Source organism: Dipodomys merriami, unplaced genomic scaffold (genome assembly GCF_024711535.1).
Source record: "Dipodomys merriami isolate MVZ:Mamm:240054 unplaced genomic scaffold, mDipMer1.0.p SCAF_1, whole genome shotgun sequence".
In the NCBI taxonomy this organism is placed as follows: Eukaryota; Metazoa; Chordata; class Mammalia; order Rodentia; family Heteromyidae; genus Dipodomys; species Dipodomys merriami.
In genome coordinates this window covers 41878104-41896717 of record NW_027202270.1, presented here as the reverse complement: position 1 = coordinate 41896717, position 18614 = coordinate 41878104, and the positions used below count along the sequence as shown (strand labels likewise).

At 40.4% G+C, this 18614-nt stretch overlaps 1 protein-coding gene across 3 annotated transcripts in view; it reads right to left on the bottom strand.

The window, feature by feature from the left end:
- Window positions 1–18614, bottom strand: part of Wipf1 (WAS/WASL interacting protein family member 1) — a 114541-nt gene that overhangs the window by 50466 nt on the left and 45461 nt on the right. The window lies entirely within an intron of this gene.

Here is an 18614-nt window from a genome sequence, read left to right as displayed (position 1 = left end):
GAGAGGTTCTGTCCTGGGCAGAGTACCTGAATTAGAAATGGAAACCAGGCATGTGCCTCTCTGAGCCATTCTTTAGTTTGATGCGTCAACCTTAATGGAAGTAACAAACCATTGCTATCAGAGTGAAAGTATAAGGAAAAAAGTATAAGAAAGTATAAGAAATATATTTATTTGAAGAAGAAACTATTATTCTCAACTTTATCTTCATGGCATCAAGTCAGAAAAATTATAGGCAAAAGTAAAATTGCTTCTAATCACTCTGTTCACTCTAATCAAGATCCTATTTGAATTTACAGAAAACTCCTTTACTTAGAGCCATTAAAATATTCAACATTTACACATCATCCTCACCTCCAGCCCACATTTACTAAGTCTACACTGTGACCAGTTCCTGTGTTACAGCTGGGGTAAAAGGAGGGAGGGCATTAAGGTAAGAAACCAGGGACTCACTCTAGAGGGAAGCAGAAAAGAAGGCATGTGAGCACACAATCATAGCACATGTGACAGGTGGTCACAGACACACATAAAATGCTTCAGTAGGAGTGGACCCAGGGGCTGGGTCTTTCTTTGAAGGAGAGATTAGAGTCCTAGGCAAGTTAGCATTGGGGTCAGATGTGCCAACTATGAGGCTGAAAAAAAGTGTTTTGGGGTATGACAGTATTCAGGAATTTGGAAATTTGCTGGAAGTGCACAATACCTATAACAGCTACTTAGGCAATGGTGCCATGACCACACTGGGCTTTACCAAGTTCATTCTTATGGCAATATGATAAGAACTGGAGACTTCCAAGACAAGTGACTTATCTGAATTGCCCAGACCAGAGGGTTTGTAGGCCTCAATCAGGGTGAGGACAAAAAGACACATTTTCAATATTTCATAGGAAGAAATAATAAGAAATAATAAGACACAGAGGCTAATTAAGTGTGGGCATCATCCGTGAGAAAAGGAAGGAAGAATGAGAGCTAGCTTTCCCATGAAGAGATTTGGACACATTGAGGCTCAGATCCTGATGTTATCAAGTGTGTCCAGAAAGTCAAAGGAAATACACATTAAAGACAAAATATACACATGGATGGGGCAAATTAAACAGGACTCTAGATAGTCACACAGTGAGAACAAAGGAGGTTATTCTTAGGAGATGATCAACAAAGGCTCAATAGCTATGTGCATATGATCATATAAAATAATGTTTGTCGAAATAAACTTCAAAAAATGGAATGAGGTTTTTGTTACTTTATCTTTTGTTTTTGTTTTTTGGGTGTTTTTCCCCTCCTTTGTCGCTATTTTTTATTTTTGTACCTTTTGTTTTATATGTAAGTTTATCTATTTTGGGAGGTATAAGGGGAGCATAGGTAGGACAAAGGGTGAACAAAAATGCAGCAGTGATAATCACTAGACACTATGTTGAAAATGAACTATACAACTGTGGGGGAGCGGTCAAGAGGGAAAAAACTGGGAGAAAACAAGTGAAGAGGTGATACTGTTCAAAAAGAAATTGCCTATTACCTGACTTATGTAACTGTAACCCCTGTGTATATTATCTTTACAATCAAAAAATAAATTTTAACAAGGTGCTATGTTGAAAAATGAACTTTACAACTTTGGGGGGGGGTGCCGAGGGGAGAGAGGATAGTCGTGGAGATGGGAGGGTAGGGATGGTAGGGGAAAAACAAAGGCAGAAGCAACAATGCTTGATAAGAAATGTACTTATTACCTTGCTCATGTAATTGTAACCCCTCTGTACAATATTTTCACAATAAAAAAACTTAAAAAAAAAAAAAAGGAAATGCAATGACACAAAGAAAAAAAAAAGAGATCAAGGGAAGGACAAGTAGAGCCAGCATAATCACTTTACATCTACAGCCTCCTGTCCACCCTTCTCCACATACTTGGATACTGGTCCTTCCCCGCAAATGGGGAAAGAATGCCAGCCAAATACACAATATGCAATTATCCAGTAGCCATGTTTTAAAAAGCATGTGAGATTAGCTTTCGGAATATATTTAACTGTATCTGTCTTAAAATACCATTTCAACATTATATAAAATTTTCTAATGAGATTTTTTTTCTTCTTCTCTTCCTTTTTTTTTTTTTCAGTTTTGGGGACTAAACATGCTAGCCAGTCAGTCACTCTAGCACTGAGTTCCATTCCTAGCCCTATATGTTTTTTTAACTGTCTTCAAAATCTGATGTTTCTTTTGCACTTTCAGCCCAGCCTGACTCAACGTGGTCTGGCCATACTTAAGTAGGCACTGCCCTGGAGTGGGTAGGATTACATAGTGATCCACAGCAGTAACTGAAACATCAACATGAAATGTTTTTAAGCCTTAGGATTTGTGGGATTAAATGTAATTTAATTTTATTGGCTAGAGGACAATAGGAAACTTCTTACCTCTTAACTTTGCCACATCATTGTCCATCCACTTCTCACCCTCTCCAGGAGGGCAAAGGGGCAGTTTTACATGTCCCTACAAGCTTTGGAGGTATACAGCACAGAGAATCCTGTCCTCCATACCCAGCCTTCTAGGTTATCCAATATCCTGACACAAACTGAAATGAACTTAGGTCTCATGGACTTCAATAGGTTATCTGTCACTGTGTATGTATATCTATGGTTAATTCCCTCATAAATTTCCTAAGACAATGGTTCTCAAATTTCAACCTCCCACCAGAACAGTACATAGTGATGCATTGTATAATGGCATTTTAGTCATGACAGACTGAGTCGATGGCCTTCCACGAGGTGATGTTACTTAGTGCCATCATAGTTGTGTAACTACTCTCTGTGTGGTTACATAGTAATGAAATCTCTTAATGATGAATTTTTGGAACATATTCTCATCATAAAGTGATACATCATATTGTTTACTATATATTTTTATTTTAATTTAATCTAAAAAGTCTAAATGCATACTTTGGTATCATCCTAAGAAACTATATTCAAGAAGTCACATATTTTCATTGGTGTTACAATTTTCTGCTGTACCTTGTAATTAATAATAATAATAATGTTTATCCAAATGTCTCCTGAAATCATCTCACAAACAACCAGCAAGCAATGTAACTGCTGAACTCTGAAAACACAGCCTGGGGAAGGAAAGGGAAGTAGGGTATCAGAGTCCATCTGCAACCTCTGAATGCTCAGTGGTGCTCATATCCTAGCTGCACCCCCATGTCTACATACAAGCACACGTGCATTACTACACACTGCTTGTTTGTCAGGCTGGCATTTATTTGGGTTGATTAGCACTTGTGTCTACTAGTTGTTAAGACATTTCAGGAACTAACCCACTTACAAGGGACATAACTTTGTTTGAATTTTCCAGGGTTTCTAGAGCTGATAAGTTTGAGAATTAGGCTTTTAACTAGAAACTTCACAAGGCAGAGATAACTACAGTATTTATTATATGACCCTCTTCATATATTTCTTGTTGCTGATATTTGGTTATGAATTATCTGTAGAGCCTGAGGACTTTGAAAAATAATATGTAAATTTCAATGGTGAAGATGCACAGTATCAAAATGGTTTTTAAAATAAATTTGCCATATAGAAGTGTGTGTTTCTTTATAACAGTAAGATCTAGTGGCCAGTCTAGTAAGTAATAACAAATATAAACATTTGAAGATATCTACAACTATATATTAGTTAATTTACTGCTGTATAAGAAATTATTCTAGAACTGAGCAGCTAAAACCAAGAAGCATTTACTGTATTCTCTCAGTGTCTATGGGCCAGAGATCTTGGCACAGCTTAGCTTTGACTCAAGGTCTATCACAAGACTACAGTCAAGGTATTTGCAGGAAACATGTTCTCATCTGACCAGGGGAGAAGCTGATTCCAGGCACATCACATGTTGTTGGCATACATTAGCTCCTCACTGGCTTTTGGCCTAATGCTTTCTGTAGTCCTGTGCTGCAACTTATAACAACATGGTAGCATGAGCATGACAGTAGACATTATAAATGTTTTATAACAAAATCTCAGAATTGACTTCTCACCCCACATTACTCACCAAAGTGAATCATTAACTCCAGCCTGTGCCCAGAGAAGGATATACAAGAGCATGAATTTCAGGAGGTTGGGTGCTTACTGGGTGCTTCCTTAGGTTGTCTATCACCTGATGACATAAAAGAGCTATGATTTCCATTGGTGTGGTGCCACAAGTGCTGCTAGCTGTCCTGAAGTTTGTTGGTTGCATTTATAATGAATGGATGTGAATTTTCAGTTAGGGGGTTAATAAAAGTATTATTTTCCCAACTCAATTAATAAACTTCAGGATTTAAAAAAATCTGATTAAGTAATAGTGTATTTTATACCATCTAAAATCAGGATTTCTCATATTTCCCTAGAATCTACCATCTGTGGGCATTTATTATGTTTATAAGATTTTTTTAAAAAAAACAAAAATACCATATGGTATGAGTGGCCCACTCAGAAACAAATCAGCTTTGAAAACTTTCCTCACAATTGCAAAAGGCAAGTGTTTGGCAACAATAAAGAACAGTGGAGCTCAATTTATAATGAACCTTTCACCTCCTCTGGGATGGTGACCAACTGAACTACGGAAACAAACAAACCACTTTTCTTTTTTTTTTCTTTTTTTTGGAGGGGGTCCGGTCGTGGGGCCTGAACTCTGGGCCTGGGCGCTATCCCTCAGCTCTTCAGCTCAAGGCTAGCACTCTACCACTTGAGCCACAGCACCACTTCTGGCTTTTATTTTTTTGCTTATGTGGTGCTGAGGAATCGAACCCAGGACCTCAAGCATGCAAGGCAAGTGCTCTACCACTGAGCCACCTTCCCAGCCCCAAAACCACTTTTCTAATGATAAGTAGGGTTGAAGTAGGAAGTTGGTAGAGGCAAAGATGTTTTTCTGCAATATGCACATTATCTTAAACTTGGAGCCATCTGAAATTATGCATCAAAATCATGTGACCAAAGATTCTGTTTCACCTTTGCTTACTGCAACCATTCTCCTTCTAGTGAGGAGGAACAATCTGTACTACTACCAAGCAGGCACACCAGAGAAGTCAACTAGGGTCACAACTGCAGATTTTAATTTTTCCTCCTGGACTCCGATCGAAATGTCTCATCCCTTGCTTACAGCAATGTTTCATTGTTCCATTTCAGCAGGGTAGGACTGCATTGAAAATATTTAACAACTATGACACAAAGGCATTATACAATCTTGACCATTAAACATCATGCTGGAGCAGCATCCTGGGGTACCCATGCCATTCCTAGCTATGGGAGAAGTTAGAGATCCTGGGTTGCACTGACAATTCACCAACCTGATTTGAAGCATCTTGTTTAATAACCAGCATGTCTGATCAGGGCAAATGAGACCGAGTATCAAGTGCAGAGAGGGGCTCCTCTTGAGGACTACTATGGTGGGAACAGATCTAGTTGCCCTGTAGCTCTCACTGGCCTACTTCTTCCTGAGCCCTGAGCTGAGGCCAGACCCTTCAGGTCCTGAATCATTTCTGAGGCTCACAGAATTCCTCATGTGAACTGCTAACTGGCAGTTTCCCCAATGCCAGGTGCCTTCTGAGCAACCTGGGGCAGCTGCTAGCACCAATGGGCTTCTGTGAAAGAGAAGGTTGGGTATGGTTTGATGGAGTGTTACAGTCTCAGTCCATCAGTGATATTTCACCCATGGATACCTACTTTTGTAGAGGACACAGGCCAAATGAAAGACTTGTTTAGGATCCCCTATCTCCTAGACTGGTTATGCAACTTCTTGACTTTCCTGAATGGCACCTTAGGTTCTAGGCTTTGCTTAAAAGAGATCCCTGCATTATTACTTGGTCTACCTATAAAATCACAAGTGCTTTCTGAATTAACTGAAATCTCTGGTTTGTTTTACTTCTTGCTTCTGGGAAATGTACTGGGCAAAGCTTTAGATACTCATAGACATGGGTCGAATTCCAGCTCTTATTGTGGAATGCAATCAAGTTCCTTCACATATTTATGGCAGTTTCTACCTCTGCAAATGGTACGCCTCACAGTGTCTGCTTTGGGCTGGTTGTGGGTCTAATGACCTAAAGACAAATTTGACACATATTCTTCATTCTTCTTATAAGGTCAGGGCAAGATCCAGAATTAAGAACATTTACTGTCAGCTTGGCCTAGGAAATGCCTGTATCATTCCAGTGTACTAACTACAAGTACACACAATTGATTAAAAACCAAAGACAGAAGAGTGGCTTTGGAAGTCAAAATATGTCTTAATAATCTTGCATTGTCTCAGATGTAGCTCATAGGAACTCTGAGTTTCTTAAATGAAGTTAGTGTATCTCTTTTTCCATAATAAATAGTTTAATAAAGAGTCTACATGGTGCTAGATGCCTATAATCCTAGCTACTGAAGAGGCTGAGATCTGAGGCTCACAGTTCCAAGCCACCCTGGGTAGAAAAGTCCATGAGATTCTTTTCTCCAATTAACTAGCAAAAAGCAAGAAATGGAAGTATAGCTCAAGTGTTAGAGCCTCCAGCTTTGAGGAAAAATGCCAAATAACATTGTGAGACCCTGAGTTCAAGCCCCAGTACTGGCCAACCCCCGTAACTCCCCGCCCAAAAAACCCTTCTTACATCACTTCTAAATCTGTACATCTCTCCTTGATATCACTTTAATCACCCCCACTTAAATCCACATACATACCTTTCACTGTGACTGTTCTTTCTTATCCTGCTAATACTTCTTTATAGCAATTATTAAATTCTAACCTTCTAAAAGATACATCATGTAAAGCTGGGTATGTTGGTACAAACATGTAATCCTAGCACTCAGAAGGCTGAAGCAGGAAGATCATGAGTTTGAGGCCAACTTGGGCTACAAAGCAATTTGAAAGCCATCCTGGGCTATATGGTGTCAAAAAAGACATCAAAAGTGGGGTGCCAGAGACGTCATTGGGCATATTCACTGAGTGTTTGTCATGAGTCATGCATGCTGTGAGTGGGAGTGATGAGGGGTGGTGAGTCTAGCCCACACAGCAAAAATGCCTGGCCTTGCTGACACATCCCCAGTCTGAGGCTCATCCATCACTGGAGGACAACCAATTTCTATGCTGACATAGATGTCCCAGGGCTCTGGAGTAGTAGAGGGCTGCCCCAGAACCTGGATTCTGGACACAATGGATTTCATTTGGATGTGACTGGTTAGCTGACTGATCAGCTAATAGATTGACACATTCCCCCCATGATTGTGTTTCTGAATGTTCTGAGATCATCAGCCAAAGTGTGTAAAACATATGCTGTGGTAAGATGTGAAATGTATAAAGAAGATGAATTTCCACTGCCCCCAATTACCTTTAGTCTAGGAAATATATATGGACTAGGTGAGAGCATGACCAATATTCATGGAGAGGAGCTCTGTACTCAGATGTCCCTGAACCCTCCAGTACCAGAGCAGCTGGAAAAGCAGATAATGTCCAGGTCATTGTGAATCTCAATGGCTCCCTGACCAAAATACAAGTGTCAGCAAATATGATCAGAACAGTAGAGCTAAGTTGGCAAGGAGTGAAGATCTGATGATAGCTGTGTTTCTTGGTGCTATTTCCTGAAGAACAGTTGGAAGCCTAGTGGAAACTGTGGTGACCAGTTATATGATAGAAGCCAGGAAAGATGACTCGTAAAACTATGCACCTATCCAACAAGAGCAGGTCCTACCCTTCCCCCAGCTGCAGGAGCAACTGTCATTATGACTCCACCCATTCTCCTGGATCACAAAATTCTGGTCATGCCCCCTATTGTTCATGTTTCTCTCTGGCCAATGGGATACAAGAATTTGGGCCATGCCCACATTCCATGCTGCCTAGTAGCACTGATATTCCCTCTGTTGGTTCAACCATTACTAGCATTGAGGGAGGTAGAGGTGGTGAGTGGTAAGAGAGAGAATCAAGGTGATTTTGGAGAGACAGTAGGAAGTAGATTTAGTTGGAGATTATTGTGAGAATAGAGGCGATCTCAGAGAGCCTAGGCATGTGGCCACTCCACCTTTCCTGTCCCAGCACTGGGATATCTAAGCAAACAAGATGAAAAATATTAGCTTCAGGAAAGAAACTACTGAAAAAATACCAGCAGATGAATTGTCCTGATGGACCTGCAGAATCCCAGAAAAAGAAGAACTAAAAAGGGAGGTAACCCCAAGATGAACACCACTGGGAACTGTAATTCAACTGAGGGTTTGGCCAAAGACAACACAGACCCTGAGCCTCCTCAGTCTTTGGGCACAGTCAGAGTTGCCAAGACTGTCATAATTACACTGAGGAGCTGGAAATGCACTGCCAAGAACTGGCACTTGTCCTGGACTCCAGCAGAATAAAAAACTATCATCTCTTCAGTGATATAGAACACCTGAAGGAGGAAGAGAAAGACCTGTAGGATCAACAGGGGAAAGAGAATGAGAAGTTGGCTTGTGTGCAGGAAGCACTGCAGCAGGTGGACCTAAAGACCAACTGATGGAACTGAGAAAGCAGCTGGCAGACCTGCATACACCACCACCACCACCACCCCTGCCCCTGCCCCAGTCCCCTGCAGGACCATCTCAGGCTGAGTGGCAGTTGCAGGCGCAAGCCTTCCAGACCCAGAAGGAGCTCAAGAACTTGGAGGAACAACTTTACATCCAGGTACAGGAAAATGAGAGCCTCGGTCTCCAGAATGTGGAGCAGTAGCAGTGGCTGTGGATACTGGAGAAGGCCGAGGAATGGAGTCAGCATGCTGAGGATCAGCACAAGATCCTCGAGACAATGGAAGAGAAACACAAGACCATGAGATGTACACTGGTGCATAACCAAGAGCTGAATGATCAGCTGGCCCAGCTGCAGGAGTCTTCCACAGGCTGAGCAGTGAGAAGGAGGAGCTCACCAGCATCCTGAGCAGCAGATGAAAAAACACCTTCAGAAGAAGATGGACCAGCTAGAAAAGAAGTTAGAAGAATGGAAAGAGATGGCTGAGTTAGCCAAGCAGCTCAGAATCTGCAGGACCTACATTACCAGTACCTGGCACAGCTGCAGGAGCTTAGGGCAACCTGTGAACAGCACATGGCCTACTATCAGCAGTTGACCTCAGAGAAAGAGGACCCTACAGCAGCACCTGCTGAGGCAAATGAATTATTTCATTATTTAACATTAAACATTGGTGCATTCATGCATTAAAAAAAATTGTACTCTGTGCCAGCAACACTGAATTTTCTTATTTGTATTTTAATATATAATGATGGTAGTACACTGAGGTGAAAAAACAGTACAAACTGTGAAAAAGAAGAAAATATTAAATCTGAGAAAAATGAATTGATATGAATAGAACAAAGAGGTGTCTTGTAGTGGAAAAACATAGACTAAAGAAGTACAGAAATGTAATGCAGAATAATATACATAATTATAGAACATCTATAAGGAAAATATTTGCATCTTAATTTGTCACTTATGAGTGTCTCAAGTGATACATATGGCATCCTGTTCATTGAAACTAATAAAATGTTAAAAATTTTAAAAAGCAGGGTGCTAGTGGTTAATGCCTGTAATCCCAGCTCCTCAAGAGGATAAGATCTGAGAACTTAGACTTAAAGCTGAGTCTAATTAACCACCAAAAAGCTCTAAGTGGAGCTGTGGCTCATGTGGTAGAGCACTAGCCTTGAACAAAAAAGTTCAGAGACAATGCCCTGTCCCTGAGTTCAAGCCCCAGATCCAGCATGTACACACACACACACACACACACACACACACACACACACACACACACACACACACACACACACACACACACACACACACAAACACATCATATATCTTATATTTACTGCTCATGGTTCATATTCTTCAAAGAAGATCTACATGAAAGCTTCTCAATAAATCCAAATTAAGAGAAAATGTTGAAAGGAGTGAGGAGCTCAAAGAAAAACAACTAGGAAATTTTCTAGTGTATAAAAAGGGTCTTGTGATTTCTAATGACAGAACCTATTATGTTTCATTTTCTTTTAATAATGCTTGTGTGCTTGAGACAGTCTGAAGTGGAGCAAGAAAGACATAAGCCTGACACCAAGAAAAGGCTGCTGTTTGCCCAGCAGACCCCAGGAGTAGCTCTGATATATGAACAATTTTGACCTTCCTCTCTGATTCCTGACTTATAACTTCCTCCCCAAGGCAGACCATAAAAATCAGAATTTCTTTTCCCCTAGGTAAGGGAAGAGGAGTTTCATGACCTCATGAAATTTGAATATTTCCCAGCCTTTTTATCTTGGATGGGCCCATAAAGAAATTCTCTAACTTGTACTTACCTGACAGTAGGTCATAAGACCTTATTCCAGACAAATCTTACCCTATATTCTGGAGGGGGGATGCTACATGAAGAGGCCAAAAAGATGATACAACAACTGGGTTTCTCCACCCAGTCTATCCATTAGATATGCAATGATATCTCCAAAACACCTCAAAAGGCAAGCCTAGGGTAATCCCAAATAGCTGAACAGTGGCTAGGGGATGTTCAAGCAGCATCCTGTCTTTTTTACCACCCCTCACTCTCTGCATCTCTTCACCTGTGTCCTTTATAATATCCATTATGTTTCCCTGTGTCTGTGAACTGCTCCAGTAAAGTAAAATCAAACCCAAGGAGGGGACTGTGGGAACTCCCAATCTGCTGCTAGTGGGTCAGAAACACAGGTAGTGGAGTGTGGCTAGCACCTAAAGCTGAGAGGTGAGAGCAGTCTTGGGGATATCTCCTCAACCTGTAGTATATGAAAGTGACTTCCAGGTTTACAGCGTCAAAACTGAATCAGCTCAGAACACCTCCTGTTGCAGAAGTGTGTGTTTGCTGGTAGGAAAAATGTTTACACTGTCCGAGTCACAGAAGTGATTGGTGGTATGAGTGTATAGTAAAAGAAACCTCAGTCTGAGTCTGAGTTGGTTTAGAGCTGGATTACCATATTTCAAATATAGCCATAATCATAGAGCCCCTAAAACCTCCCTTGTATCTAGGAGCCAGAAAAATCGGATTCAGACTGGCTGACCCCCATTAAAAATTCACAAGGGGCTGCTGAGCATCCTAGAATTTACAAATGTCATTACTTTCTACTGACCCCTGACCCTGTCCACTAGCCACACTATATCCATGCAAGATAATGGTACCCAGGAGTCTTATTTGATATTCAGAAGATGGATTGGAGATTTTGGAATTAATGCTTAGGGTCAATAACCTTTACAAGGACTGCTTACTCCAGGACATGGTGAGCTATGATATTCATTCATACTTCACATTTAACATTGTGCTCATAAGATTGAGCATATCTCTTCCTGGTCTGTCCTGGGTCCAGTAGTAATTTTAACACTATGGGCTGTTTTTTCTGTTCTATGGGGACCAGTTCATTGCATACAAACTTTCTCCAAGTGAGAGGGAATAAGATTCTGCCTACAAAATTAGAATCAGATTGCTGTATCTCCCAAGAATTTGAGCAGATAGAACTTGCCTCATGTGTCTTCTTTTTCTAGAAGTATCCATGATTCTTTTCTTTCTTTTTTTTTTTTTTTTGGTCAGTTGTGGGGCTTGAACTCTGGGCCTGGGCACTATCCCTGAGCTCTTCAGCTCAAGGCTAGCACTCTACCATCTGAGCTACAGCGTCACTTCCCATTTTCTGAGTCTCAGAGCCTTTCCTGCTGGGGCTGGCTTTGAACCATGATCCTCAGCTCTCTTGAATAGCTAGGATTTACAGGCGTGAGCTACTGGCGCCTGGCTGAATCTATTTTTTACCTGCTTCTTTAAATCTTTAATAATGACAATAGCATCTGAAAACTTTCCGAAATGGTTCCCAAAGCCAGATGTTCCTGGCACTGAAGCGGAGGGGGAAAAAACTAGTTTTAAAATAATCTAACATTTTGTCTTTTAGAACAAATTATCTTCTGGCCCTTTCAGTCCTCTTTCCCTCACTTGCTGCTTCCATAAGAATCCTGCAAAGAAGTTTACTGATTCATAATCAGGACCTACCATCTTAATGCATTTTTTCCAAGTTTTTTTTTCCCCCCTCTATAAGAAACCTCAAACATTTAAATCAGGTAACTATATTCATAAGCATTAATTTGTCTCTGTTTTGCAGGAAAGTTTTTTTTTCTTCCTGAATATTTATTGAGCTTGTAAGAGGCCAAATAGTAGCTTTTTTTTTGGGGGGGGGGTCCGGTCGTGGGGCCTGAACTCTGGGTCTGGGCACTGTCCTTCAGCTCTTCAGCTCAAGGCTAGCGCTCTACCACTTGAGCCACAGCGCCACTTCTGGCTTTTTTTCTTTGTGCTTATGTGGTGCTGGGGAATCGAACCCAGGGCCTCAAGCATGCAAGGCAAGCGCTCTACCACTGAGCCACCTTCCCAGCTCCAATAGTAGCTTTTTTGAATATATATTTTTATTGTAAAGATACTGTACAGAGGGGTTGCAGTTACATGACTAAGGTAATGAGTACATTTCCTATCAAGCATTGTTACCCCCTCCTTTGTTTTTTCCCTACCATCCTTTCCCTCCTCACCTCCCTAACTCCTCCCTCCCCATACCCAACTTGTAAAGTTTGTTTTCAACATAGTGTCTTGTACATCTCATTGCTCAATGGGTCAACCTGTATATCCTTATTTCAGCATTTTGTTATTTCCCTTCCCCTCCCCAAATTAGACAAATGTATATACAAGATGCAGGACACTGGAATCAAATACAGTGAAACAGGGATTATACCATGGGGGAAAAACATACAAAAGAAACAAAAAAAAATCACATAATACACTATAAGTGCATTAAAAACAACAGCAACAAAGATAAAACCTCTTGTGTCCCTATCTTGGGGTTCATTTCACTTAGCATCATCATATATAGTCATAGGTACATAGCTTTTGACCTTTTCTGCTTGTCCTAGACATATACAAGTTATTGCAAATAAGGAAAACCATGGGACCTATGTTTCTTTGGGTCTGGCTTACTTTACTTAATATAATTTTTTCAATTTCCTCACAAATGGGGTGGTATCATTTTTTCTGATGGAGGCATAGAATTGCATTGCATATATATACACATATATATATATATATATATATATATCATATTTTCTTCATCCATTCATCTACTGAGGGCATCTGGGTTGGTTCCATATCTTAGCTATGGTGAATAATACTGTGATAAACATAGATGTGCTGGTAGCTTTAGTATGGCCTTGTTTATGATCGTTTGGGTAAAAACCCAAAAGTGGGATTGCTGGGTCATAGGGGAGCTCTATGTGGAGTCTTTTGAGGAACCTCCATACTACTTTCCAAAGTGGCTGAACAAGTTTCCACTCCCACCAACAATGCAGTAGGGTTCTCTTTTGGCCACATTCCCTCCATCATCTGTTGTTATTAGATTTCTTGATTATAGCCATTCTAACTGGGGTGAGGTGGAATTTCAATGTTTTGATTTGCATTTCTTTTATGGCTAGAGAAGTTGAGCATTTTTTTTTGATGTGTTTATTGGCCATTCTTATTTCCTCGTCAGAGAAGTCTTTCTTTAAGTCTTTAGCCCACTTATTAATCGGGCGGTTGCTTCTTTGAGGCAAATAGGTTTTTATTAACATATATTACTTGTACAAAATGTTGGGCTTTATCATGACATTTTTCACCCATTTATTTAATGTACTTGGATAATGTATTCACCCCCATTGCCCTTTCTTGTCCTCTCTTCTCTTTCTTGGTGTTCCTCTTCCCAAATAGTCTCCTTTCTACTTTCATATCTTAAAAAAAAAAAAAAAAAGATTCTGAACTGGGCGCTGCTGGCTTACACCTGTAATCCTAGCCACTCAGGAGTCTGAGCTCTGAGGATCACAGTTCAAAGCCAGCCTGAGAAGGAAAGTTCATGAGACCCTTATCTCCAATAAACCACCAGAAAACTAGAAGTGGTGCTGTGGCTCAAGTGGTAGAGCGCTAGGCTTGAGCTGAAAAATTCAGGGACAGAGCCCAGGCCCAGAGTTCAAGCCCCATAATAGACCAAAAAAAAAAAAAAAAAAAAGATTCTGCATATGAGTGAAAACATGACCTTTGTATATGAATTTGGCTTACTTTGCTCAACATGATGAACTCCAGTCCTATTTTCCTTGGAGAGAAGGCTACTACATGCTTAGCAGAAAGGGGCTGAGGGAGGAAACACACTGTCCATGCATAAAACGGGTTTTCAAAAAGTAATGGGCATGTGATGGCAAAGATAAAAGTTTGTAGAACCAAGAAAAAGAAAAGAAAAAGGAAGAGAAAGAGCAACATATAGAGTATTTGCTTTGAAAGAGGTTTTTGGGAAAGTCCTGGTGGCAGTTCATCAAAAAATGCTCATTTCAAAGACTCATGGGACTACTACTTTCTTAAGAAAGGCCACTGCAGTAAGAGGCAGAGCGGCAACATCAGCTCTTCAGCTCTTCCTTTAACAGCTCCCTCTGCCCAGCTCCTCCAGCATAGCAGGCTGGTGAGGTACTGGAAGGCCCCTCCTCTTTCTCTACTAAGGCTATACCCAGACCTCAGGAGTCAAGCACACTCCACAGGTCTCAAATTCCTCAAAGGAAGACCTATCATTCCATTGTTGGTCTGGAAAGCAAAGATACTCCAAGTTTATGATCACTCATAGGTCAGTGATTTACTGAAAGAACAGTAATTCACTAGCAAACCCTGCAAATAAATCTACATGGCTTTCATAGGCATAGCCTCCTAGTCTGAAGTTAGTATCATGTTAAATAATTGAGGGTTCCAACCATCTAATGACTTTTAGCAAAGAGAATACATATCCTAAAGTATTTCTTCCATCATAAAAACCTATGCACATATATATGTATACACACATACACACACACACACACACACACACACACACACACACACACACACATACACACACACACACACACACACACACACACACACAAACCCTTTTTTTGTTGTCAGTTGTGGCACTTGAACTCAGGGCCTGGGTGGTGCCCCTGAGCTTTTTTGCCCAAAGCTAGCATCTGCCACTTTAAGCCACAGTTCCACTTCCAGTTTTCTGGTGGCTAATGGAAGATAAGGATCTCATGGACTTTCCTGCCTGGGCTGGCTTTGAACTGTAATATATATCTTAGCCTCCTGAGTTGCTAGGATTACAGGGGTGAGCCACCAGCACCCAGATCACAAAACACTCTTTTTAAGCAATATTATGATTACAAAACTGTTACAGTTTGGATATGAGGTGTCCCCCTACAAAGCTCATGTGTTGGAAGCTTGGTTTGTAATGGAGCAGTGCTCAGAGCTGGGATTTTTGGGAAGCAACTGGGTCATGAGGTGCTGACTTCATAGCTGGATTCATCCCCTGATGGATGGTGGTGGAAGGTAGGAGATAGGGCTTAGCTGGAGGAAGAAGGTCAATAGGGATGTATTCTGGCCTTTTTGGCTTGCACGAGGTGAACATCTTTCCCCAGTTATACCCTTTCTGGGTCTAAAAGCAATGCAGCTAGGCAACCATGAACTAAAATCCTTGAAACTGTGAAGCAAAATAGGTCTTATTTATTTTGTCAGGTATTTTGATAAAAAGTCTGATTAACATGCCAACTAATACAATGAGTTAACTTAAAATATGACATCAAAATCTAAGAAAACCCAAGTACAAAGGAAACCCAATTAATTACAGAAAACATCAAATATATGCTCTGACTCTGTTAAATATCTAACTGATTAGTCTTACAGCAGTTAGCATGAAGAAAATACAATGCTAGTGTTATATGAATACCTCCAGGTGAAAAGGGGTAGGATATAATATAAATTAGGAATAGGTGACTCTTAAATTCAGGGTTCCACTTCAAGGATTCATCTTTTCCTACTTTATTCTTTTCCAGGAAAAGCTTCCTGTGCACTTTCCTAAACGAAACCATTCTTGTAATTTTCATAAACACATAAATGCAACTGCTCTTGTCATTTTCTGATGCCTCTTTGAAGGGAATTTGATGAAAGAAGCTTTTTAAAACAAAGAAACAACACAAAGCAGTTACTGTAGAAAATGAACTATTGTGGCTTGTGGACAGGGATAGGAAGGGAAAATGGGGGGAGAGTGAAGGAAGGAATGACATTGTCTAATAGAGAAATGTTCTCATTACCTGATTTATGAACTGGTAACCCCTCTATACAATACCTTAATTGTATCAATAAAATTATATTTAAAAATAACACTAACTTTCCTCCCGATCAAGAAACAAAGGGTGATTGAAATGGAAAAGTGACATATCAGTCAGACTTACTGGCAATCCCTTTCTGGAAGTGTCAGAATCTGTATTAGGGTTCACACTTACAGAAGATGGTATCTCCAGCAAAAGAATCATTACTTAACATTGTATGAGGCTGCCTATCACATCTTCCTTACTATTTCCTTCCAGAAAATCTGTAATCTAAACACCTATCATGGGTACCCCCTGCAGAACAGCCCCTCTGAACTTGCTCATTTTCCTAAGCCAGCAAAAGCTGCACTCATATCAAATTTTATTATTTTCTTTTTGCTTAATATCATAACTATATATGTATTATGTATCATGCTATTTCATCCCTCTGAGATCTAAACATTTGTGGATTTTGTTTGCAGTGTGACTGTCACATCATGTGAGATCCTGAGAAGCAGCTGCCCATATATCAAGTTCTTGGTGAAGGGAGATTTGTGAAGCCAACTCCATTCTTCTTATTATTATTTAATGGACTCAGTAATACATCCACAATGTCCCTCCCCATAAAATGTGCCATTTTGCTCTCCAGATAAAGGCCAACACTCATCTCTTTAACACTTTTGACCTTCAAAGTGAACTCTATGTTCAGGTGGGTAGTAATTCTTGTCTCGCAATTACATACAAAATTACATTTCAGGTACTTTCCACCATCCAGCATAAACCACTACTTTCTGCATTCTGCCTCTTCCTTTTTTTTTCAGAACCCCTCCAGCCCAGGGCCCAAAGGGGATGCATAAATGAGACCCTTTAGAAACCTTTTCATGCGTTTTAAGTACCAAAGAACATAGTAAAATAAGAAAGTGGAGAATATGCCATTAAGTGGTTAGGAAGAAATCTGGAAATAGCTCTGGGAATGATGCATTCACACACACACAGACACACAGACACAGACACACACACACACACACACTCACAGACACACACACACACACACACACACACACTTCAGTCCATCTGGAAAGTATTTTAAGAAAATAAAGCGCCTTTCTAGTATGAGAAGCAGATTAGCATAATATAAACTCCATGAATAGCAAAGCTCTATGACAAATTAATAAAACAAAACTGAAAGAAGAGCTCCTTCAAAGGAGGTACAGCCACTTGCGAAGATGTAAGCCTCTTTGTGGTGTTCAGGGGAGCACCACGGATGTTCTGCCACACTGCAGTTCCTACTTGGGCACCTCCAAGCATTTGTGCCAGGGGATCCAATAGTAGTAAGGTGCCCATCCCCCACCCAATGAAATTGGTGAGGTTAGGGGCAGCTCCTCAAAGCGAGCCAGTGGCCTCTGAAACCACCAGAGCTGAGTCCTGACTTAGAAACTCCCCTACTGTCAGTTTCCTCTCCATCTTCTTGCACAACTTAGTACTAAAAAATGAAAAGTATGTGGCAATTTGAGGACAAAAACAACAATGATTTTTCACTTTCAACACAGTCCTGGTTATTTTGCATTACTGGAATATAAACAACATGTGAATCAAATGACCCTTCACCCCTTTGCTGTTTTTCAGTAGATACATTTTAGAACACTCAGGCTGGAATAAACAAACAGGAAGTTGTGAATTCTAGCCTCCTTTCCTCATTACTTCTTTGTCTCCATTAATATATAACACAACCAAAGAAACAAATCTAGAATGGTCCACAAAATGTCCAGTAAGAGCTCAGCCACCTTTCTGGCTTACTACCCTGCTCTAGTGCTTAACAATGCCTAAAGAATGAAGTAACTTCCTTTTACTAAGTTAGACTTGAGACATTTTCCTTGCTCATTATCTGTCTGAAAGTGGCAGGCATTGTGTCAGAAACCTTTAGCAATTTCTGGTTCTTCCCAAAACTATTCCTTCTTGGCCACAGGATAAATGATCCTAGGCCCTTCATTTGTTTCTGAGTCCTTCTCAAACTCCCTCCCGATCTTTTTTAGCCTCTTCGTGTTTTTCCTCCAAACTCTTTCAATCTTCCTATCAGAAGCACGAAGCTGAGGAGAGATCCAGTGAACTCTAAACCTCAAGGTTTCCCCAAACTCCAATGGCTGAGCTTTAGCTCCAGGCTGTCCTGTCTTCTTAGAGACTTGACTTCCTCATCTCATATTCAAGCTGCCCTATTCTCTACTCCCATTTTGTATTAGGAAGAAACGGAAGGGGAAAGAAAAAAAAATTTAAGAGAGGGTAAAATGACCAGGAAATGTCAGAATGTATAGACCTAAGAAATTATTTTAACATAGAATATAAGCCAAAAGATGTGTCACCTGGGATGAAAAGTACATAAAAACAACAAATGTTTACAACGAGCCCTTAGCATGCTTTTACACACAGAATTTCTGTATTCTCTATGTCCCTGTCCACACCCCACAGGTCTGCGGACACAAGTTCATCTGTCCTGTTTTGGATTCATGCTAGTAAGTAAAAAT